This window comes from Callorhinus ursinus, unplaced genomic scaffold (assembly GCF_003265705.2).
Source record: "Callorhinus ursinus isolate GAN/ISIS: 27379988/994484 unplaced genomic scaffold, GSC_fseal_2.0 scaffold7, whole genome shotgun sequence".
NCBI lineage: Eukaryota > Metazoa > Chordata > Mammalia > Carnivora > Otariidae > Callorhinus > Callorhinus ursinus.
The window spans coordinates 58,133,565-58,158,523 of NW_027397069.1; the positions used below are offsets into that span (position 1 = coordinate 58,133,565).

Here is a 24,959-nt window from a genome sequence, read left to right on the forward strand (position 1 = left end):
TTCTTAAGCCATGTGCTCAGTTTCTTTTTTCCTGGAGTTGGAGTACCAACCCCCATGTATTCTTGATAGACATGAATTTCAGGAAAACTGCCCAGTAAGTGGGTTTCTATGACAATCCAAAAAGCTGAGGCTCCAAACTTAAAGATTCTAGAGCCACAGAAACAGAAGAAAAAATTCCCCCCAAAATGGCTGCAAGAAACCTTGCTTACCTGTGAACTACCTATCCCTCTGTCAAAATGACGCACTCATCAACTGCCCTGCAAGAGAAGCATCCTAGAGAAAAGCAGGTCTAATTAGACTGAGCACTTTACTCGATGTGTTAGTTTCTTAACGTGCTATAAAAAAATTACCATAAGGTGAATGGCTTAAAACAACACAAGTCTATTTCCATATGTTCAGGAGATCAGAAGTCAGAAATCAGTTGCACTTGGCTAACATCCAGGTGCCCTTGGGACTGGTTCCTTCTGGAGGGTCTAGAGAAAAGTCCTTTTCCTCGTCTATTCCAGCTTCTAGAGTCTGCGGTGTTTGTGAACCATGCCTCGTAATGCTCTAGCTTCTTGCTTCTGTCGTCATCATCTCTCCTTCATGCCTTCCTCTTATAAGGACAGTTGTAACTACAGTGGACTCCCTGGATTTCCCTGTATCAAAAACTATGTCAGTCATATCTGCAAAGTCCCCTTTGTCATATAAGGTAACAGTTATAGGTTCGGAGGACAAGGACATAAATATTTTTGTGGGGCCCTTATTCAACCTACCACACTCAGCCAGAAGTCAATTCAACCAAAGGAAAAGTTCTGATTCACTCACAGACTGTGGACTGGAAACAGGGCTGAAAAGCGGACATTACAGTGACCCATTGCTCATTCTACTAGACTGTTTTTTTCATTGCTCAATATGAGAGTTTTTTGTTTCTAGGTAAACAGAGACATAGACTCTGGTTTTGTTTTGCCATTTCCTGCTAAATCATGGTCCCAGGTCTGATGTAGTTTGGTTTACTCTTTTACCCCAACACTCATTACTTTTGGCCCTTGGCGCTGACCAATTTTCTCCCATCTATCATGTAGGTAATTGATTCCCAGTGGTATTAACATTTAACTTGAGACATTTTTCCTACTCCTTCCCCTTCCCTTTTTAAAACTTTCTAGCGTTTTCACAAAATGCTGTCATTTAGTGCCAACTACAAATTTCATTGCTGTGAAATTCTTTGAATATTCTTTGAATATTGTAATGAACCCATCAATAAGATGACATCTAATTTTGATCTCCATCAGATAATTCTTATGAAATAAATAAATAGCCTTCAGTTTATAAGCTACACGAATTTCAGTCAATGTAGTGGTTTTTATTTCAATATTTTTATGGGAAGAGAGAGTCAAAGTCATGTTCTATTTAAGGTAACATATGTTCATACCACATTCATATTACCACTTGTGCAGCGACAGCATTGAACAATGAAAAAGTATTCATATTTGCTGGTCTTTTCTCCCCAACTAGATTATTAGTTCTTAATAGAAACAAAACCTTTTACTTTTTTTGCATCCTCGATGATAGCTAGTATTGGATTGGCCACATAATTAGCAATCAAATTATTTTTGGTTGATCGACTAGTCTTTTCCTGAAAGTCACATTTGGCTATATGATTTCATTCCTTTCTACAAATCTGGATATGTTTCATCTTAAACAAATCGTATACATGGAAACTTGGATTTATTTCTAAAAAGAAAAATAAGAGAGCAATGATTTAATTTCAAATGGAATGTGAGATTCTTATTAATTAGAACTATCCACCATAAAATTTAAAATAAATTATTAAATATATAAAATTGTGCAGAAATATATCCCTGGCAAAAGTAAAATGTGGTCACACCCTGATTGATTGCTATTTTATTCATCTTCAGCTCTCTACTGATCTTTAAAAATATCTATGTGCTGCTTTATAACTTCATTAGTGTACCACCCCACCTTTGTTTCTGGTTTATATATCACCATACTTCTCATATTGACGTTATTTAAAACTTCCATCTTATTTCATTTTTATTTTTACTTGTTATTCCTTTGTTACACATACATAAAAGCACACGGGTCACAGTGAACGGCCCGACAGGTTTTCCATAAAGAACACCCCCTCTGTAATCCGACACAGGTGCAGGAAAAGGACATCACCAGCACCCCAGATGCCCCCATCCCTCCTCTCCAGGGTTTCCCCCTCCCCATCTCTCATACCATAGAGTAGTTTTGCTTGCTTTTGAACTCACTTTATTTTAGAATTTGCTTGCTTACTAGTGGCCAATTTAACAAAGATTCAGATTCTACCGATCCCATCCCCACCAAATATGTATGTATTCATATTCCTGGGACATATTTTCTTTCCTCTTTTTAAAAGATGAATATAATGATGCGGTTCATTATCTCAAGTATGTCATGTTCATCATTAAATCCATCTTTCTCTGACTTGCTAATAGGCCTCCCATGGTTTTTTTCTCTCCAATCCTTTCATAAAAGACTTAAAAGTTCCTATAACCCTTCCGCTCACATGTTCCTTCCAGGGACTACTGTCCTTTCCTGTCCCTTGCAGTTCTCAGGCTTGCTCTGGTCTGAATCTATCTTCTTTCATATTCTCAGAGAGAGATCATTTTATACCTTTCAAGATGAAACCCTCTGTCTTCCTTTGTGAGTCCACAGTACAGCTGTACTTTTCCTTTCTTAAAAAAGAAAAAAAAATCCCATATGTATTAATTATAGAGTGTTGCTTAAATTTCTAAAGATTCCTGGGGCACTTATGAGTATTTAAATAATTCTCGTTTCACTTGGCTGATTAGTTTTATTCTTAAAATCTTAAATCTGGAAATGAGACTTTATGCTGCTTTGGCCTAGGTCTTTGCCATTTTTTACTATGCCAAATTCAAGTTGTCATGGGAGTCTTCTTTTATGTAGGTCTCACCCTCATTCACTTCCCTCCTCTTCGTTCAGAGGCAGATCTAGACTTTGGCTGGAGCTCTCTTCTCTGCTTCTAACGTCAATGCTTCTCTCTCTGACTAAAGAACCGTGTGGAAGATGGATATACCATGTGCTTGTTTCCCAGAAGAAGACTAGAATAACTCTCCCCAAGGAAATACCTTGAGCACTTCAAAGAATTTGAAGAATTGAAAACTCTAAGTACATCTCATAGTCTTGATACACTTGAACTCTAGGGACACAGAATGTTGTAGAGGACAAAGCTCTTGACTAGAGACAGAAAACATGTTCTTGTCTTGGGGAGGCAGCCAAGCATCTATAGGGAGGACATCTCTTGGCCTTGTCATCTTCTGTGACATCGTGCTACAGGGATCCTCGGTGGATGTGAGGAGGCAAGTACCTAGTCCCTTTGGGGACACAAAAGAATCTGTAAGGGTGCATATTTTCATGATCCCAAATACAAGAGAAATTGCTCAAAATCTTGGGTTGTAGAGATACATAGAGGTTTCACTGAAAAAGCATTGTTTAAGAACCTGGGCTTTAAAATGTTGCAAACACTGAGCAAGAATATCTTCAGATTATGAAGAATCTGATATTTATGAAGAAGATCTTTAGATTCCTTTTATTTCTGGAATTTTTGGTCACATCAGTCACCCTCTTTTCCTGTGCCCTGCCCTCCATGGAATTCTCTATAAACTATGCAATCCCCACCCAGGTTTTCTGGGCTTTCGACTCTATCAGATTTCCTAATGAAAATAAATAATTCCTTCTATTCAGTAAGAAATGTAATAAAAAAACCAGAGGACCAAGTCCTCTGAGCAGAAGGTTTTCACACTGACCCTCTGCTCATGCTCCCTGCAGCTTGGCTTTACCAGGACTTGGATGCTGGAAAGAGAATTGACTTAAAGCTCAGATCTGAGTCTTTTTGGTCCTCTGCTTTGCACTAACTGTGTGGATGGTGGATGTGCCATTTCATCTCATGGACTTCTATCCCTGAACAAAGAGTTAGCATCTTGCTTCTTAGACACATAGTACCAGCCTAGAATCTGCTCTGGGGTGAGCTCTTGTTGTTGCAGGGAGACCAAGAGACTCCAAGGGCTCTCAGTTGGCCCAAAGAACCTTCCAACCAGAGCAGCGTTTTCCCTAGGAGTAGATTCAGACTGGGGTGAGGGACAGGAGCCCACAGAGAAAACCCTCAAGGCAGAACTAGACAGAAGAGCAGCACTCCGGCACCGGGGCCTTGAACCAGGTGAGTCAGCTGCACCCTCTTCCCCATTCCTATCTCAGACATGCCAGGACACCAAGAGGGATGGTGGGAAGACAGAATGTCCTAACAGTTGCCTGGTGGTGGTGGCAGCACCTGGAAAACCACTATGGGATCTCATTATTACCAGCATGGGGGTGATCAGGGAGGAAGGGAAGCAGGAAGAAAGAAGAGTAGATTAGAAGACTACTGGGAAGAAGTTTGGAGATGATCGTGAATGAAAATTTGTGAATATTGTTGTAAAACAAGCTAAATGACGCCACATCATTTATCTATCTTCACCATTTGGCCTCCTGAGAAGTTGATCTAAGAATGAAAATCCAAGGAATGAAACTCAGCAGGCAGCCTCCCGTGGAACTTTTCCTGTCTCTGCATCCTGAATGCAAGGTTTTGGAGCCCTGCTGAAAAGGGACTGTGGATGGAGGTCAGTGGCAAGCAGGTAGAAGGCCTTTTCCTGTACCTAAAATTGCTTGCATTGTCATGGAAAAAGGAAACTTAAAATTACAACTGCAAAGAATTAACTTGCATGAAGAGTGAGTAATTGGCGTGCAGGGAGCCAAAAGAAGGTTAAGCTTTCTTACCAACACACACTCTCACTTGAGTGCAAACACACACACACACACACACACACACACACACACAGTGGGGAAGAAAACACCTGAGAAGTGGACGATATTGTCCTAATGACTGTCAGGGGCTGACCGTGGACTCCTTCCACCAAATGGCGGGATGAGCCATGAGGTTCTTCCTCGGGCTTGGAAGCATTTTGGTCAGAGGAATGGAAGGGCTGAGCCTGTTTCGCTGACTCCCACAGGAAGTGGTGGGCTGAGAGCCCGGCTACAGGCTTTCCTGTGCAGCGTAAATTGGCCCAATTTGCGCAAAACATTCTTATCTGATGAAGAACTGGAAGTGTGACTGTATGCTGAAATGTTGGAAATAATAGTGGGTCTCTGCTTCACTGTTCCCTCATTTTTCTTTCTCTGCTGTCCCTTCTTTGTCTTTGGCAATCACACCGGGCTCTTGGTTCTTTTCTAGCTTCTCACATGGTTTTGATTAGGAAGGACAAATATAACTGAGAACAGAAATGCTCCTAGTTTTTTCTTTTTCTCATCTTCTTTCAGATGAACGAGCTTGTTAATCTTCTTGTAGGTTTGGATCTACACACACACACACACACACACACACACACACACACACACATCTCAACCTAAAAGTGTCCCTTTTTATCCTATCCCTTTAAAAAAGCAGTCTTGGAAAAAGAAGTACCAATATGAAACAACCATGCTACTCTTGGCTAAAAACTATTCATAAACTGAACCGGCAATCAGACATTTTGATTTTCAGTCCTGGCTCAGCATCTAGCCAGCTGTGTGGCCTCAGAGAATTGACTTGAAGGTCCTGGTGTGAATTTTCTCCTCTCTACAGATGACAAAGTTGGATTAGATACTCTCCCAGGTACCTCCCAGGAGATTTTATCATTATCCGTGTAAAGGTGCACTTGTAACAACTTCGTGGGGTGAGCCAAAATGGGACTCCTTACCTGTACAAGAAAATGGGGGGGGGGGAATCCAAGTCTTTTATTTATTTCCTTGATGAAATAGAAAATGACCAAAAAATAAAGTTTATTACAATTTATCAACACTATTTTATTAATGGCTTAGATGTAGCAGGAACACAGATTATAGAGCTATGCACGGTTCCAAACACCTAGAAAGCATAAAATAAATGTTTGCTGGAGGACATGCTGCCCTAGGTGCAGGGAAAAGGGACCAGAATTTAAAAAAACTGAGGCTCAAGTCTTTGGCCCACCACTTGCAGTTCTATGATTTAGAACTAGCCATGAACTTTTCTGATCCTCAGCTTCCCCAATGCAAAATGGGACAAGTATTGCCACTTCAAAATTTGGGGAGAGAAACAAATGACATCATGTATATGAACATGATTAACAATGTATAGAGGGCTTGTAAATATTCTTGTACATAGTCCAAGTTAGGTTACATAGGCCTTAGCCAGTAAATTAAGGAAGTCGGTCTCTATGCTCTATAAAGAGCCTTCCAGTTTGGAACATCCTTTACTCTGTGACATAGCATCTGCCCCCAGGGTGCAGATGTGGCTGGCCCCAGGCAATTTGCTGCAATACCTGCTGTGTCTGAAAATTTGGAGAGAGAGGCTGGGAGGTTCCTCTAACTTCACCCCTTGCCCCACATTGCACAACACCGCCCTTCTTCAAAGACATTGACAGGCCTATTGACTCATCTTGTTAACCTTTAACTGCTACCAAGACATTCCACCCCAGGGCTCCTTGTGCTGTCATCATCAAAAACACTCTAGTCCCCAAAGGCAAGATGCTTGCCCTTTTATCAGTGTTTATGCACGTAATCTAAAGGAGAAGGGGAAAAGCCTGTTGGTAGTAAGTAGGGAAAGAAGTCAAGTTACGTACTTTTTCACAGCAATTGTGTATTTCTTGCTTTTGTGTTAGCATTTATTGAAAATGAGCAAACTGCTGGTAAGAGTATCCTAAACTCGCAGTGGAGGAATGACTGCTTGTAGAGTCACCTGAAAATCTAAATTACGTGTTGTGGAAGTGGGTTTGTTGTCGTGAAGTGTAGGGGAAGCGTCTTTACCAGAAGGATGTGGGCTCCCACCTTTGGAAGACCCAGCTGCACCTGCTGTGGGAGTCTGCTCCTTCAGCAGCCCTGCTGTGGGTGCCTCAGAGAATGCCACAGAGCGAGCGTTCCCATGGAGCAGCCTATTGAATAGAAGGTGCGGATGAAGGCAGTTCTTCAGGTTTTAAGAGATAAAGAATAAAAGGGTGGAGGAATTGATCAAGGAACAAAAACCTCAGTTTACAATGAACACCTCTTTCAAGGTTTGTGAAACTCATTTTTTATATTTTGGGATCAGTTTTTACTCATTGTTCTCTCTTGCTTATCCCCAAATGACTGTCAATATGATTATTCATCACCCATGCGTCTGTGTATCACCAACCAGTACAGTAAGGGGTGTCTCCGCTATTTTTAGACACGAGGATTATACAACCAAAGGGCACATTCTTCTTCCATTCTGTGGAATGCCGGCTACCCCCGCCCCCCCCCACCCCGGGCACAGTGACTGCCCTGAGGCAGCATTTTACTTTTGGCTCTACAAAGGCTTTCTTTGACAGGGGAGTATGCCGTGGGTTGAGGAAGGGAAAACGGAGAATAAAGGAAGGACATTTCCAGAGTTGAACTTGAACAAAAGTTAATGCTGACAGCAGAGTTAACTACTGGTGAGAACTCAGAAATACAGACCAGCACGGCGTGACTGAAGGCTAGTGGCCCGTCCTCTCTTGCAGGCGAGGACGTCTCCTCCAAGCCACAAGGCTGGGATGGATTTTGAAAAATCCCAGAGGGCAAACTGATCTTCGGGGATTTGCTAGTCTTTTGTTTAAAGGCTTAGGAAAGGGCGCCTGGGTGGCTCAGTTGGTTAAAGGCTTAGGAAATATTTTGGTAGGGAAGAGATGGGGTCCTAATCAGTACAAGTGGGCTTTCCCCACCGCCCCCTTACTAGTGCTCAGGGATACCTGGCCTCCAGGGACACCTGCTAACTCACCACCCCCCCCGCCCCCCCACCCCCACCGCCATGCTTCTACCTGGGAGGTTATCTTAAGAAGCCAAACTACCTCAATCTGGAGGCAGGACTGAAAAGAGGCCACCAGTGCCTTTGCCTGTGACCTCCTTGTACCCTCTACCTTCAGAGATGAGAACCTGATAAGCCGCCCACACCCAGTGGCCGAGGATTCACCAGTCTGTCATTTTGGCTGGGAGGCAGGACAGCTTCTGGCAAACCTAATAAGCAGATTTTCTCGGTGATAGGAAAATTCTTGCTTAATGCATGCAGCTCTATTTCCCGTGGTTAAAGCGTGCAACCTAGAGAAGATAGCAGAAGTCACCTGACCTGGTGTGAACTATAAACAAAATTTGTCTTTTACGTTTTTTCTTAATTTTGCCCCCCTTTTTTAAACTTCCATTTTCTTAAGGCAGGTGGGGAGGTGGGCTTTATCTTTAATAGGCCAGGTTCCTGTAAGATAACTTGGGTTGGAATTATGAACTGGCGTAATATTAAACCTGCTTGATAGAGTCGCCAGCATTAACCTCATACATAGCATTTGGGTCAGTTTTAATCGCTTGATTAACACTAAAGGCTTCTCCTATTACCGTCAGTCCGATGATCTCTCTGCATGTGGCCAGTGGTAGAGAAAGGATGTTGTAAGACTCTCAGAAAGCAGAGGGCAATAAATGGAACCTAAGCAAAATCTGGAGTTACTTCTGTGGATAACTCCCATAACAACGAGTTCGCATTCCACCATCTCCTCTCCGGAAATCCCAAATCTTTAAGTCAGAGGAAAAACCCAGGCTGTCAGGCTAAGCCAATGCCCCTTCACCTCAGACTGTCACAAAGATTGGGTCCCCATCCGCTCTTTTCCTTCCCAGGTATAAAGCAGGGACTCCCGGCCTAACGGGTACACCACCTCCCCAGCTGCTGCGGGGCTAACGCAAGGTAATACGTTCGGAAGGATTGTAAAAGTTTTATATGTACGATGTCAGAAGTCCGCGGGAGCCTATTTTTGAGTTTTACGACATAAAAGATACAATCTCAAAAGATCTCTTTTCTTGTAATAGTCCAAGTAAACAAATGTCGCAGGCAGTTTTACAGTTTAGCAGATCTGCATTTCATCAGTTTGTTGGGAAATTAAACAATATACCTATTAAAACTCCTTAAAACATTGGAAACTCTTAATTCGGGCTTTTATTTATAACCCAAGTTCAGGGAGCTGACACCAATCTTTTAGAGAGGCAGAGCATGACTCTGAGTCAAAACCAAATTGATTTCAGCTTTCTCAATTTGTGAACTTCCTTTGCGTTTTCTGTTGCTTCACCAGCTTCCTGCCGTGGGGCCGCTCCATTATTGGGCTGCCGGCTCCATGCGAACCCTTCTCGCTCTGGACAGACGCAGGGAAAGGGAAGCCACAGCATCCAGCAATCCGAAGTCAGAATGGGAGTGACTTGGGCCAGACCCCATTTCAGCAACAAAAGTTGACATGCAATCAGAATAGTAGCACTGTGTTACCAGTGAGGATGGGGGACAGAGATGAAGGCACCAAAGGCCATTTTATTAAGCCCATCAGCTGGGGAGTGACTTTTGCAAATCGGCTCCTGGAACCTTCATCTGATTCTTTTTCGACAGAGGAGCAAAAACCACAAAACACAGTAGCAATGTTTTAGACTTTGTAATCTGAAAATCTAGAACATATCTACTGACTCTACTCCTTATTGTGTAGATATGATTTTGACAAATTACTTCAGTTTTTGAAGACGAAACCTCAGTTTCTTCATATATAAGAGGGATGCAATAATATCGTATTACATATTTTAGGGTGTTGCCTTGAGGATTCAAAACATTATTGAATGTCTCATGTAGAGCTTGACACATAACACATCCCAAATAAAGAGAAGTCATAGTTGTTATTTTGTCAAATGCATTTTCTGTATCAAGTGAGATGATCACGTGGGAGTTTTTCCTTCATTCTGCTAATGTGATGCATTACATTGATTAATTTTTGTACATTGAATCATCCTTGCATTCCAGGAGTAGATCCCACTTGGCCATGGCATATAATCTTTTCAATATACTACGGTGAATGCAGTTTGCTAGTATTTTGTTGAGTATTTTTCCATCAATAATCATAAGGGATACTGGTCTGTAGTTTTATTTTCTTGTAGTGTTTTAGCTGGGTTTGCTGTCAGGGTAATGCTGGCTATATAGCATGAGTTAGGAAGTATTCTTTCTTTTATCTTTTGGAAGAGTTGAAAACTGGTGTTAACTTTAAATGTTGGCAGAATTCTGCAGTGAAAGCAGTTAGCCCATGACTTTTCTTTGTTGTAGCTTTGAATATTGATTAGTCTCCTCACTAGTTGTAAGTCTATTCATATTTTCTATTTATTCATGACTTAGTTTTGTGCATTTCCAGGAATTTGTCCATTTTGTTTAGATTATCCAATTTGTTGGCATACAGATATTCTTAACATTCTCTTTGATTTCTGATTGTAGTTATTGGAGTCTTCTCTCTTTTTTCTTAGTCAATCTAGGCTACAGGTTTTGTCAGTTTTGTTGGTTGGTACAAAGAACCAACTTTAGGGGCACCTGGGTGGCTCAGTTGGTTGGGTATCTGATTCCTGTTTTTGGCTCAGGTCATGATCTCCGGGTCATGGGATCGAGCTCCACGACATGCTCTGTGCTCCTGTACGGAATCTGCTTGTTCCCCTCCCTTCCCCGATTTGCACATGCACTCTCTCTCTTTCTCTCCAAAATAAACAAACAAACAAATAAAATCTTTGGGAAAAAAAGAACCGATTTTTGTTTTGTTTTTTCTATATTGTTTTTCTATTCTCTATTTTGCTCTGCTCTGATTTTTCTTATTTCCTTCCTTTTGCTAGCTTGGGGTTTAGTTTGCTTTTCTTTCTCTAGTTCCTCAAAGAGTAAGTTTAGGTTATTGATCTGAGATCTTTCTCTTTTTTTAACATAAGCATATAAGCTACAAATTTCCCTCTTAACACCGCTTTTCTGTATCCCATCAGTTTTTGTATGTTGTGTTCTGTTTTCCTTTTCATTTGTCTCAAGGTATTTCCTAAATCTCCCTGTGATATCTTCTTTGATTCATTGGTTACTTAAGAGTATGTTGCTTAATTTCCACATATTTGTGGGTTTTCTAGTTTTCCTTCTGCTATTGATTTCTGGCTTCATTCCATTGTGGCCAGAAAAGAAACTTTGTATGATATCAATCTTTTAAAATGTATTAAGATTTATCTTGTAGTCTAACATATAGTCTATTCTGGAGAATGTCTCAGTCCAGTTGAGAAAACTGTGTATTACGCTGTTCTTGGATAAAGTGTTCTGTGTATGTCTTATAATTCTAATTGGTTTGTAGTGTTGTTCAAGTCCACTGTTTCCTTATTGATCTTCTGTCTGGTTGTTGTAGTCATTTTTGAAAATCTCCTACTATTAGAGCTATTTCCTCCCTTAAATTCTATTAATGTTGCTTGATACATTTTGGAGCTCTGATATTTTGTATATCACATATGTTCATAATTTTTATGTCTTCTTAGGGAATTGACTCTTTTATCAATATATATTCCTGTCTCTTGTGCTATTTTTTTTACCCCAGGTCTATTTGGCTTAATATTAGCTACTCCAGCCCTCTTATGGTTACTAATTGCATAAAGTATCTTTTTCATCATTTAACTCCCAACCTAATTCTGCCTTTGGAGCTAAAGTCAGTCTCATGTTGACAGCCTATAGTTCAAATTTTTAAAATCTATTCTGCCAACCAATGCCTTTTGACTGGAGAGTTTAGCCCATTTACATTTGAAGTAATTACTGATAAGGAAGGACTTACTTTTGCCCTTTTGTTGGTATCTATATGTCTTATATCATTCTCTCTCCCTTATTTCCTCCATTATTACCTCTTTTTGTGTTTCGTTTTTGTAGAGATACATTTTGATTCCCTTTTCATTTCCTTTTATGTATATTCTATAGATATTTCTCTGTTGTTACCATGGTGATTACATATAACCTTTTAAAGTTGTAATAATCTAATTTAAATTGATTCCAACTTAAATTCAATTACAAAAAACCCTACTCCTATAATAATTCTACCCTTCTTGTGTTATTAATGTCACAAATTACATCTGTATACATTATATACCCATTTACAGAGATTTATAATTATGTTGTATGCATTTGTGTCATAAATCCTGAAGTGGAGTTAAAAGTGGCATTAAATCCAAAATTATAATAATACTGGCTTTTATTTTTTCTCATATATATACTTTTACCAGAGGTCATTGTATCTTCATCTGGTTTTGAGTTACTAAGATTCTTTCATTTCTGTTTGAAGGTGTGATGTTATGATTTATAACAAGAAATACATATTTGGTTTTCACCCATTCCTGGACAGAGCTCCCCAAACCATTGGAATTTCTTAAGTAATAAAGGTGTCTTTTGTTATGTTAATGTGATGGCTTTTGGAAAGTCCTTATATAACCCAAGAATGAGGGCTGGTAGCCAGGGGAACCAATCATGTGATTAGAGGATTAGAATTTTCAGTCTCATCCCTTGACCTTAGGAGAAGGAAAGGGCCTGGACGTTGAATAAATGGCCAATGATTTCATCAATCATGCCTATGTAATGAAGCTTCCATAAAAACCCAAAGCATGGATTCAGAGAACTTCTGGGTTGGTGACCATGTGAAGGTGCTCAGAAAGGATGGGAAGCTTTGTGACCCATCCCATGTCCTATGCATCTCTTCCATCTGGCTATTCTTGAGTTTTATCCTTTTATAACAAATCAGTAATCTAGAAGGTAAAATGTGTCTCTTAAGTTCTGTGAGCCACACTAGTAACTTAATGAAACCCAAGGAGGGATCATGGGAACATCTGACCATCAGAAGCATAGGTAGGTGACAACCTGGTCTTAGGATTGACATCTGAAGTGAAGAAGTGGGGGGCAGTCTTATAGGACTGAGCGTTTAACTTTTGGACCTGACATGATCTCCAGGTAGATAGTGTCAGAACTAAGTTAATTGCTTGGTGGTACTGGAAAAACGCTCATCTGAGAAGGACTTCTTTTAACATTCATTGTAGAGCAAGTTTAGTAGTAATGAACTCTCTTAGCTTTTGTTTTTCTGGAAATGTCTTAATTTCTCCATCACTTTTGAAGGATAGTTTCCAGATAGAGAATTCTGTTTTGTTTTGTTTTTATTTCAATACTTATTAAATATATCATCCAACTGCCTTCTGGTTTCCAAGAGTGCTGCTGAGAAATTAGGGAATAATGTTATTAAGGATCACCTGTACATGAGTTGCTTCACTCTTGTTGATTTCAAGGTTCCCTTTGACTTTGGCTTTTGACAGTTTGATTATGTGTCTTGATATGTATCTCTTTTGGTTATCCTACTTAAAGTTCATTGAACTTCTTGGATTTGTATATTCATGTATTTCATGAAATCCAGGAGTTTTCAGCTATTATTTCTTCAAATAAACTCTCTGCCACTTTCTTTCTCTTCTTCTGGGATTCCCATAACTTATATACAGGTTTTTCCCCCCTTTTTTATTGCACTTCACTTTATTTTGCTTCACAGACAACTGTGTTCTTTGTAAATTGAAGGTTTGTGGCACCATTTTTCCAAAAGCATTTGTTCACTTCATGTCTCTGTCACATTTTGGTCATTCTCACACTTTCGGTAATTCAAACTTTTTCATCATTATTATATTTGTTATGGTGATCTGTGATCAGTAATCTGTGATGTTTCTATTTGTGAGTTTTAAGGTGCCACACACCATACTTATTATATAAGATAGCAAACTTAACTGATGAATATTGTATGTGTTCTGACTACAGATGTGGTGGAAACAGCAAGAAAACTGGAATTAGGAGTGGACCCTCAAGATCTGACTGAATTGCTGGAATCTCATGATAAAACTTTAACAAATGAGGAGTTGATTCTTATGGATGAGCAAAAAAAAAAAAAAAAGGATGGAAACGTCTCCTGGTGAAGATGTTATGAAGATTGTTGAAATGACAACAAAGGATTTAGACTATTACATGAACTTAATTGACAAAGCAGTGGCAGGGTTTGAGGGGATTGACTCCAAGTGTGAAAGAAGTTCTTTTTTTTTTTTTTAAGATTTTATTTATTTATTTTTCAGAGAGAGAGAGAGAGCACAAGCAGGGGGAGCAGCAGGCAGAGGGAGAAGCAGGCTCCCCCTGAGCAGGGAAACTGATGCAGGACTCGATCCCCAGGACTCTGGGATCATGACCTGAGCTGAAGGCAGAAGCTTAACTGACTGAGCCACCCAGGCATCCCTGAAAGAAGTTCTAATGGAAGTAAAATGCTATCAAACAGGATTGCATGCTACAGAGAAGTCATTCATGAAAGGAAGAGTCAACTGATGCAGAATACTTCACTGTTGTCTTATTTTAAGAAGTTTCCACAGTTATCCTGACCTTCAGCACCCACCACCCTGATCAGTCAGCAGCCATTAACATCAAGGTAAGACCCTCCACCAGCAAAAAAAATTACTACTTGCTACAAGCTCAGATGATGGTTACCATCTAGTAATAAAGTATTTTTTAACTCAGGTATATATATTGTTTCTCTAGACATAATGCTACTGCACATTTAATAGGCTACAGTGTAGTGTACACAGAACTTTTATATACAATGGGAAAACAAAACATTCATTTGACTTGCTTTGTCGGGGTGTTCACTTTATTGTGGTTGTCTGAACCTGAGCCCACACGGTCTCTGAGGGCTGCCAGTATCAGTTCTCTGGATGGTATCCTGGAAGTTCCTTAGATTCAGTTCACTTTCTTATCCTTTCTCTTCTGCTCCCCAGGCTTGAGAATTTCAGACGCCCTCTCTTCCAATTCTCTGATTTTTCTCTTTTGCCTGCTCATCTCTGCTGTTGCAGCCCACTAGTGAAATTTCCATTTCAGTTATTACATTTCTTCACTCCAGAATTTCTCTTTATTTCTCTTTTATAATTCTTATCTCTGTTGATGTTCTCATTTTTAAGATCTATTCTGTGCCTGATTTCCTTTAGTTCTTTGTCCATGTTTTCCCTTAGCACTTTAGGCATATTTAAAAGAGTTGTTGGGGCACCTGGGTGGTTCAGTCAGCTAAGCATCTGACCCTCGATCTCAGCTCAGGTCTCCATCTCAGGGTCATAAGTTCAAGCTCCATCGGGGCTCCCCACTGGGAGTGGAGACTAATTAAAAAAAGAAAAAGAATTGTTTTAGTCTTTGTCTAGTAAGTCCATTGTCCGCCTTCTTGGGGATGGTTTCTGCCCATTTATTTTGTCCCTTCAATAAGCCGTATTTTCCTGGGTTTGCTGTTGTTGTTGTCACCATCATTGACAACTGGGCATTACATTATTATAATATAGTAATTCTGGATATCCGACTTCTCCCTTTCCCCAGGGCTTGCTTTTTTTTAATTTTTGGAGACTGGGATAGTCCATTTGTTTTGAGACTTTTCCAGACTATTTTTGCAAAGTCTATTCCTTGCCGTATGTGCTCACTGAAGCCTCTGTTACTTTAGCCTGTGTTGAGCTAACACAGTTTGATAGAGATTTTCTTATGCCAGGAGCTGAAACACACAAACGAAAACACTGATATATATATATATAACCATATATATGAAAAAAGAGAGAGAGAGAGGAGAGAGAGAGCAATCCCCACTCACAGCCTTGGCTGGGTTACTCCTCCCTTAGTTAGACTTGCTCTCAGCCTAGACATCAGCCTTTTTTTATTTTTTATTTTTTTTAAAGATTTTATTTATTTATTTATTTATTTAAGTTTCTTGAATTCTTTTTTTTTTTTTAAAGATTTTTATTTATTTATTTGAGACAGAGAGAATGAGAGACAGAGAGCACAAGAAGGAAGAGGGTCAGAGGGAGAAGCAGACTCCCTGCTGAGCAGGGAGCCCGATGTGGGACTCGATCCAGGGACTCCAGGATCATGACCTGAGCCGAAGGCAGTCGCTTAACTAACTGAGCCACCCAGGCTCCCTAGCTTTCCATTGATCTTAATCACAGGTCTCAGTAATACTAAGTGACAACCAAAAGGATGTTCTGTATTCCAAATGTATTCTTTACCTCCATTGTAGTGTCATAGTCCAATGTATGCTGGTAGTCAAGGTCAATCACCCCAGCCAACACTGTAATTACTTTTTTTGCTTGTTGACTCAAAGAGTCTCAAGTGGCCAGATGGCATTCTTTTTTAAGATTTTATTTATCCATTTGAGAGAGAGAGAGAGAGAGATAGAGAGCACGAGAGGGAAGAGGGTCAGAGGGAGAAGCAGACTCCCTGCTGAGCAGGGAGCCCGATGCGGGACTCAATCCCGGGACTCCAGGATCATGACCTGAGCCGAAGGCAGTCGCTTAACCAACTGAGCCACCCAGGTGCCCTTTTATTTTTATTTTTATTTTTTTTAAAGATTTTATTTATTTATTTGAGAGAGAGAGAATGAGAGATAGAGAGCACGAGAGGGAAGAGGGTCCGAGGGAGAAGCAGACTCCCTGCTGGCCTAGACATCAGCCTTAAAGTGAAAGGTTAAAATCGTCTGATTTTTGTGAGCATATGTCTTCCCTGGGTATGCATGTGGCTTTCTAGATTCCCCTATACAAACACTGCTTTTGAATCTCCTGATTTCCCAAAGTCTTACCCCACTTTCTCCTCCAGCCCTTAGATGGTATACTGTATGCCTCCAGTGAGAATCTATTGCCCGGGGTGTCCATGCGTGTGTATTCTCTGGTTGCTTTTATGAGCGAAGCCTGTAGCTTTTCCTACCTGTGTCTCGAATTATGTGAGAAAGAGAGAGCAAGCGAGTTCTTCAGGTATCCCCAGCCAGGTTAGAACAGAGGTACACAATAATCTGCAAATAAGATCTGCTCTCTCCATTTTAAAGAGTGGAACTGGGGACCGAGTTGCCACCACTTGTGTCTAAGATGGTTGCCATTTGGACAAGGGTTTTTTGAGGGTTTTTTCCCCACGATTATATGGAGGAACATGAGCTTGGAGCTTCCTAGTCCAACATCTTTCAGATGTCCCACCACTATTATTTTATGTGGATTTACTGCATACCAAAACTGCACTGAGCTGGTTATTTTCTCTTTGCCCTCCAGATATACTCTCCACCCTTCTCTGTCCTAGTCTGTGTCCGGCAGGCTGATCTGCACAAACCACATCAATGGGTTCTCAGCCCCAGTGGGAGGAGACGGAGGCTGTGAATTTAATTCCCTTCCTGCCGTGGACACAATTTGGCCACATCTTTCCATCAAATATCACAGCTCTCCTCCAGTGACCCTCTCCCTACGGCTACCCACCCTGAGATCTGGACCCGGCACATGTCCCTTCAGACCCGGGGGTAAGGAAGAGCTTTCCAATCACCATCACCTTCTGCTGTTTTAGCCCCAAGATCCTTCAGCGCCCTTTGCACGCATCCCCAGATCTTTCCGCACCTTTGTAACTCACCTTTTTATTACCATCCCTCTCTTACTCAGCCTGAGAGTGCCATCTGTTTCCTGCTGGAAGTCTGAGTGACACACTGTGCTCTTGGCGGCTATTTCTGTTTCAGAGAAGTGCTTCTGAGGTTGGAGTAATGCGCTCAGATACCAGTAGATTCTGGAGGGTACTTTGGGTCAAAAGATAAGAATTCACTTTCCTGAACAACTTTGTAATATTTATGAGAACGATACTCTGCTTGGGGTTCAGAAAATGTGTCTTATTAAACACACAGCCTCGGTCCTATAATCCGAAATGCAGACAAATTTATGGTTCAGTTCCTGCAAGGCAAGTGAATGACAAGAAGACTGCCCTCCCTTTGTGGGTGGGCAAAGCAGAGCAGCACCCTGCCGTCACGGGAAGCCTGTCCCAGGAGTGGCATCATCCTGCCTTCCCGAAAACTGAGAAGACAAGTGCCCAGGGGAAACTGCAGAGGGAGATATCTATTGTCTCCTGTGTCTAGAAAAGAGCTACCCATGAGGTGAGATCAAATACACGAACTGCTCCTTCTCTAATGCGTTCTCCTCACTGTCGAAAGGCCTTTCTTAAGCACAGACCCGATGAGGAGGCCATTTACTCTGCCAGAAACCTCTAGGGGGCTCTTTGACCGGGACAAAGAATGACAAATACTCAGCATGTGGGTGGGCACTCCCACTCCTGGCTCCCAGGGCACACTTGTCCAATAAAGCTGCTTTCAGCCGGGGAAACTTTCCATCGTGGCTCTCCAGGTAGCCAATACTTATGTTGCTTTTCATTTCAGGTCAACGTTATTTCCCAACCTCGTCCCTTAAGGTAAAATATATTCTGAATTCAGAAGCACAGCACTGCACAATGTGGTCCCAATCTTCCATCCCAGCACCTGAGCATTTTTCCTCTTACTCTTTTGTGCCAAATTGTTAGCTTTATTCGCACTGTTCACAGCATATATTGGGCATTTGAACTATCTGTTAGACTAATACTGATACGGTCCTATGAACTGAAGTTTGCTTTAAACACAAGCACATACACACAGAACTTGAATCTGAGCCAAATATGTTTAGACTATTGCAGTAGCCCCAGATAATATTTGTGTATTAGTTTGGAGCATTTGCCCATACACTTATTTTTATATATTTAAAGGGTACAAAAGGCTTATTAGATGAAAACTTGGGAAATATATTCCTTATGGAGCAAAAGCAACATGTTCAAGCCCAGTGTGTTTTTAACTGACTCTTTCAGGCAGGTGGCCTCATGACCTCGGCCTCCTCCAGGGAGAGTGGTCAATGCATTCCCGTGTGAGGTTGAATCTTTTCTTCATTGTACTTCAGCTGTCCGCAAATAACAAATTCCTGCTGTTCTCCCAAGTTGTCTCGATTTTACCTCTCCCCGGAAAAGCCGATGACATCATTTATCTGCTGACTTATTTTAGGTGTGAGCTTATTTAACACTAATCTACTGAATTCACATTAGAATTTCAGCTTCAGTTTCTTAAGCAGAGGAGGAAAACAAAAACAGGATCTTTACGATTAGAGTTAAATTTTAAAAATGTGCTTAGAGAAAAGAATTTGATTCTAAATATAGACAACTATACACAACTGCTTGTCACTGCATTGGAGTTCACGGCCGGTTGAGATTCAGATGATGTTCATTCTACCAATATTCACTGAGAGACTGCTCTATCTCGGGACCAGTCTGAACACTGGGGAAGAGTGAAGGTCTGAGGAGGCCACTGCCCACCCTCCCAGAGCACAGAGGCTTGTGGGGGACAGAAGACATGCCCACAAATTCTTGTCACCCAGTTTAATTTTAAACTTCACTCTTCAGATAATATTTTCAAGCTACCCTTTAGTGAGCACTTACTGTGGGGTAGGCAATCATTATTTCACCTATATTATGTCTTTTAATTCTCATGGCAGTTTCTATACAGTAGGGTATTATTCTTTCTACTTCAGAGATGAGAAAAACAAAGCTCATAAAGTATGGGTAATGCAAGGTTCAATTAGCTAGTAAGCCCATGCTCACCAGGAGCCAGAAATTAATTAATGCAGCTATACTTTTAGACAAGCTTTGAAAACATCGAAACGTAGTAACACAGCCAAGGTTACAAATAATCCTAAAACCGAATTGTCAGCTCCTGGATAATTCAAGATAATCCAAATATGTGGTAGTTGGTAGTTGACGACCCGAAAGATATTTTTTGTTCAGAGTTAATTTCTTTACCGGAATCTTTTTTAAACAAATAAACCCACTGGAAAATATTTTCAAAATCTTTTTTCTTCCAAGGCAGCAAAAATAAATTTAGACAAAGCAAAAAATAATTGTCAATTTTGATCTCAGCAGATTTATCTTCATAAATAACCCAGGGTGGTATGTGGATGTGTGGCTCAAAGTGATAAGATTATAAAATATCAACTAGAAACAGTCACAATAGTGGAGTGTGGGAGTGCAGATTTTTTAGATTTGGCATATTTGGAATAGCTTTATTATTATTATTATTATTGTTTTAGCACATTTTGAAAGTAGAAACAGAGGCTTAGGATGGGATAATACCGTTGCTACGAGGGGCTTTGGTTTCTCTGCCATCCAATAGCTTGCATTTAGAAATTGCAGTTTGAAGGAACATGCCTCTCTTTCAGTGAACCTTCTCTAAGGGCCACAGAATAGGTGTTGTTGAGATCCTGAGAGCAGCCTTCATATTGAGGGACCGGGGTTAGCTGTGGAGTGACACGGATCTTGAACCTTAGACCCAACCTCGTTTGCACAGAGGCCAGAAATGAGAAGTAGAGTCAAGAGAAACTGGTGAACAAAACCTGACCTTCCTTCCAGCCGCTCCCTGCAGAAATGCCCTGCACAAATGCAAAAAAGCAGAGTGGCGTTCAGCTGGAAGATGGCTCGAGAATGTCATGATCAAAATTTCCTCTCTCCGGGACCTGGCTATTGAGGTGGAAGCCTTGGGCCGGGAGGCACTGCAGAATCTTCAAGGACAAACAAAAAATGGAGGACCTTGACTTGCCCACATTAAAGTCAGTCAGCAGCAACTGGAGATTCGAGTCCAGGGCTCCAGACCCACCAGAAAGGGCCAATCTCTGTGAGTACATAGTGCCCGTGTTGTGGGGCCTGGCGGGTGGACCTGGACAGTGGGGACAGGGGTGTCATCAGTTTGTTAAATGGCATAATGCAGTGCATAAGCAAACCTGCTCCAGAGGTAGTCACTGCAGATGCAAGCAGCGAAAACTCGTCAGTCTAGAGGGGAAAAGGCAATTGTTGGTTTTAATCTTGAAACAAGATTTATTTAACAGGATTTACCCAGTTCGTGTATGTATACGTGTGACCCAAAGTGCGAAGAGAGTAGAAAAGCAACTAGAAACAAATTCAAAAATTCAAGTTCTACCATTTACCAGCTGCGTGGCCTTGAGCATTTTGCTTCACATCCGTCAGCCTCAGTTTCCCCTTCTGTAAAACAGAGATAGTCAAAGAATCTAGTTTATAGGCTTCTTGTAAGGACCGAGAGAAGAGTTGCACATTGCCTGGCACTTAGTATTTCATCTTATTAAATATTAATAATTATCATCGAAGATCTACTTTGTACATTTAGACAATAAAACTTGCCCTTAACTACACAGGATTTGCCAAAAACTCATCATCTGTCTGTCTTTGTCTTCATTCCCTCCCTAGCTATTTCCTAGCCTTGAAGGATTTACCTGGAAAGTTAAGAAAGTCTCATTTCCTGGAATTGAAGTAAGTACGCCCCTTAGTAGGTTCCTCTCCCAAATCCCACCAGACCTTCTCCAAGGAGGACCTAAACGCAGATGGTCAGTTGGTACCCCAGTTTCCACGCAGAGAAAACAACTGGACAATGTTCTACAGTAGCTTCTAGAGGGCAGACAATTTCTTTATGTGATTCTCTCTTGCAGCTCTTAGAACTCAGCTCTCGGGGTAAGTGTGGGTGTTAGTGAAGACGGCCAGCAGCCGTGGAGGAGGGCGGGGTGGTGAGAACGTTCTTCACCAGTGTGGGCGGGGACTGGCTCCACGACAGACGGTGCAATCTCTGCCTGATGTTCCAGATGCAGGCCAGGTAGGCAAAAAGGAAGTAGAAGACACCATCATACCTAGACTTCAGAAGGCTTTCATTCCATTTGGATCAACTTGAGAGGCCGCCCCACTCAAACGGGGTTGTCAGACCATCCTGGGAAGGGCTGCAGCGACCAGAGCCGTGGATCGTGGCAGGAGCTCTGGCACACCTTCCTCCCTGGAGCTGGGCTGGCACTTCACACCCTTCTCCTGACAAGTCAGCCCTGTTCCTAGTTCCTCTGACCCGTCAGCTCTTTCCTTCCTTCCAGGCCCTTTCAGACATCCTGCCTCCACTGCGCTGCCTCGTGGGCGGAAGGTTCTCACCGCCGCCGTCACGGGGGTCCGCCTTCAATCCGAGTGCTCAGCAGGTGTTTCCAAACCCCCAGGAGGACTGTGCCCTGTGCTCTAGGCAGATTCCTCCCCTCCTCCCTCCCTTCTCTCCTCTCTCTTCCCGTTTTCTCCTTTCTCCCCTCCTGCCAGTATATTTATTGCCGGATCCCTGACACTGAGAATTTGTTCCTGATCTGGGGTTAGGCTGAGCTCTTAGGTTTGAAGATGCCAGCGACCAGTGTTGAAAGCACCTTGAGGGAGGAGAGCATTTACGGGGTGTGTTGAAGAAAGGCACTCAGCCGATTGGAAAGGCTGAAATGGTTTGGACTTATCGAAGCCGACCGGCGTAGCGGAGGGGCAAACGGCGAAGCTCCGGCAGAGTCGATGCGCAAAGAGCAGGAGGGCAAAGCTCAAGCGGCAACGCGTATCTAATATGATGGTGGAGCGCCTCCTCCGGTTCCTCCTGCCCTGTGATGGCCACAAGGGGAGCCGAGAGAAAAGTGGAAAAAATGCTCTGGGGAGGCATGCGGAGGCAGCTACCACACTGGAGCCGCTGACCCAGACACTCCGCATGAGTTCTGCGGCGATTTCCAGGCGGGGCGGCTGGGAAACAGGCTCAGAGGGTTAGTGGTTTCCCAGGAAGGGATGCACTTCTTGCGATGAATCACCCTGTGTCAAGGAGGATTTTTATGACATCAGCTTCCAAGCAGATCACCGAGACTCCACCACTCAAGAGGGCACTGGAGCTTAACACCACAGGAGCCCACACTTGATGTTTTCTTTCTTGTCTTTTCCAAGGGGACATTTGGACCAAAAGTGGCCTGTGGCCCCTGGAAACTCTGAGTAGTGGCTTGGCATCCTAGGAATCCGTCTGTTGTGCTTTGTGGAAGAGCCTGGAAAGGTCTAGTTTTGTCTGGAAAACAAAACTCATGGTTGTTACTGTGAAAGTGTAACCCCGCTTACCCCCTTCTAATAAATGCTGCAATCTCGAAATAACATGAATTAAACAAAGTGATCCCTTGGTATCTAGATATATCACTTAAGATCAATTTGCTTCTATTGGTCTAATTATATTAACTTTGGATTTTGGAGGCACAGTTGCAGTGCTTTTTGCAAGTCTTTCAAATCCTCAATATTTTCCTTTTTTATTCCCACTTTTTTTTTCAGTGAAGCCTAATGTCTTCCAGCCCCAGGCTTGCGGGTCCGTGTTCGTCTCTGTGACTGACCCCATAATATTTACTTATAACGTACATAAAAATACCCTGCATGCCAAAAGCTGCTAGCTGCAGGAAAATGATAAAATATAAAAATATTTAATCAGCCAGTGGGAATTCCCTTACGTGTTAAATCAAAGGGTCTCTCAGAGGGTTCACCGTGACCTTGGAAACCCAGCAGATTCAAGCTGCCCTGAAGGGCCCCAGCAGGAGGGAATCCTGCGGAGAACCTGCAGGGCCCCTTCATGTCCTCTAGAAAACACAGCACGAAAGGGGTTTTGGCTTCATTGTCAAGGAGCTCAGGGGCAGGTGTGTGGACACACAGTGGGGCTTTTCCATTTGGGGTGTCTGTCGTTTGTCTGGTCTCACTCAGGGCCATCCCACCTTGTGACACCTACTCTGTTCCTCTTTCTCCCAGTCCGCTTCTCTAAAAGGGGCACTGTGAAGGGTTTCTTTTGCCTTTTTTTTTTTCCACCTTTACTGAGATATAATTGGCATATAACACTATGTAAGTATCAGGCGTGCAATGTGATGATTTGATATACATACATATTGTGAAATGTTTACCACAATAAGGTCAGTTAATGCATCCTTCACCTCAGGTGTGTGGAGGATTTCTAAGAAAGAGTTGCTAGAGAAGTAATAGGAAGAGTGATGTGGTGGGGAAAACACCCCAGGAAAAGCAAGTCTGGACCCAGCCCTGACTCTTCTATGACCTACCGTGGCCAAGTCATTGCGCATCTCTGGGAATCAGATGTAGGGGCAGTTTGCAGCTCTAGTGGTTCCACGAAGTACCCTTAGGTTAGAGAGAGGGTGACCATGTGAAGCTGTTAGGCTTCTAGGCCCCTCCCGCATTCCCATGTCAATCAGCTCTGTTTTATCAATTTTAGATTTGGGATTATACATATTATTTAATTCACAAAAAGTATCTTACTATTAAGAAGGAAAGTTTAAAAACCAGTGGGCCACAAAGAGATTCCTGTTGAATATTAATATAACTTGGGGCTCAGTAATATCTCAGACTCCAGTTTCTCTCTCCTTGGCATTCCCTACTAAAAGCTGGTCAAAACTGGTTAGTTACATCTGCTGTCCGCTAAAGAGCTGATGGGGTGTAAGCCCCAGGACAGGGACCAACTGAGAGGTGAGGCTGGGTGGCAGGATTCAAGGATGCAGTTTTGCAAGCTGCAAGCTGACCCACGTGGCAAAATGCTCTTCTCCCCTTTGGGGTTACTTTGGTTACCATTCTTTCCACAAGAATGGTACCAAAGCAGTGTACCATGTTTCAACTGCCTGCCAAAGTTTTTTTTTTTTTTAAGCTTTAAACTAGTCAAACCGTTCGAAGCTCAGGGCAATCAGAAATGTTAAGTCACCTCACTCTCTTGTAATTAAAAAGTAAATAGATTTTTACTTATTTCACCAATTATAATGTGATAGTTTAGAGTGCCCAAACTAGATCATGATTTACTAAGTCCAAAACGTCACTGTTGGTTATTAAGAAGCACAGTTCCTTTACTTGGTGTTCTCTTCTCCGATCTTTATGTTATTCTTTTCCTAATGCCTGCAGAAGCTCCGTTGTCCAGGCAGCTCACTCTCCCCATGAGTTTTCTTTCCAAAGTAAGCCACATGGCTACAGCTTCGTCCCTCACTAACCATCTCGGTTCCGTAGTTCCTTCAAACTGTGAAAATCCTGTTTTTCTCCATAAGGCTCTAATGGACCACTTAGGTGAGGACCCGAAGACATTCTTGTCATTCTTCACGCCCTTCTGTAGTATTTACTCTTGCAACTTCCACCAAATTTCAATCACCTCCAACGTGCGTGGAATCTAAAGGCCTTTTAAAAATACCTTTTATTTTTAGATGCATTTTAGATTAGCCGCAAAGTTGAGAAGATCATGCAGAGAATTTCCATTCAAGATTTGTTTTTGAAGTGAGAATGTCTATAATCCTTTTAAGTCAGTATGTCTTTTACTTAAGTGAATATCAGTATGCTCTTCACTTGTGCAGACATTTCAGGGTGACTTACTTTTAAAACATGAGCTCCA

General features: G+C 41.9%; 1 long non-coding RNA gene across 4 annotated transcripts in view; it reads left to right on the top strand.

Moving 5' to 3' along the window:
• The window catches only part of LOC112826767 (uncharacterized), a 48,938-nt gene extending 26,212 nt beyond the window's left edge, over window positions 1-22,726 (top strand). The window contains exons 1-5 of one of the 4 annotated variants that reach the window (XR_003209035.2): window positions 6,759-7,088; window positions 13,658-14,309; window positions 17,559-20,390; window positions 20,978-21,040; window positions 21,643-22,726. This is a non-coding gene — a long non-coding RNA (uncharacterized lncRNA). Of the gene's footprint in view, window positions 1-6,758; window positions 7,089-8,119; window positions 8,159-13,657; window positions 14,310-17,558; window positions 20,391-20,977 lie in introns of those variants that run through there. The other 3 variants (XR_012378813.1, XR_012378815.1, XR_012378814.1) reach the window with 3 other exon arrangements.
• The last annotated feature ends 2,233 nt before the right edge of the window (window positions 22,727-24,959 follow it).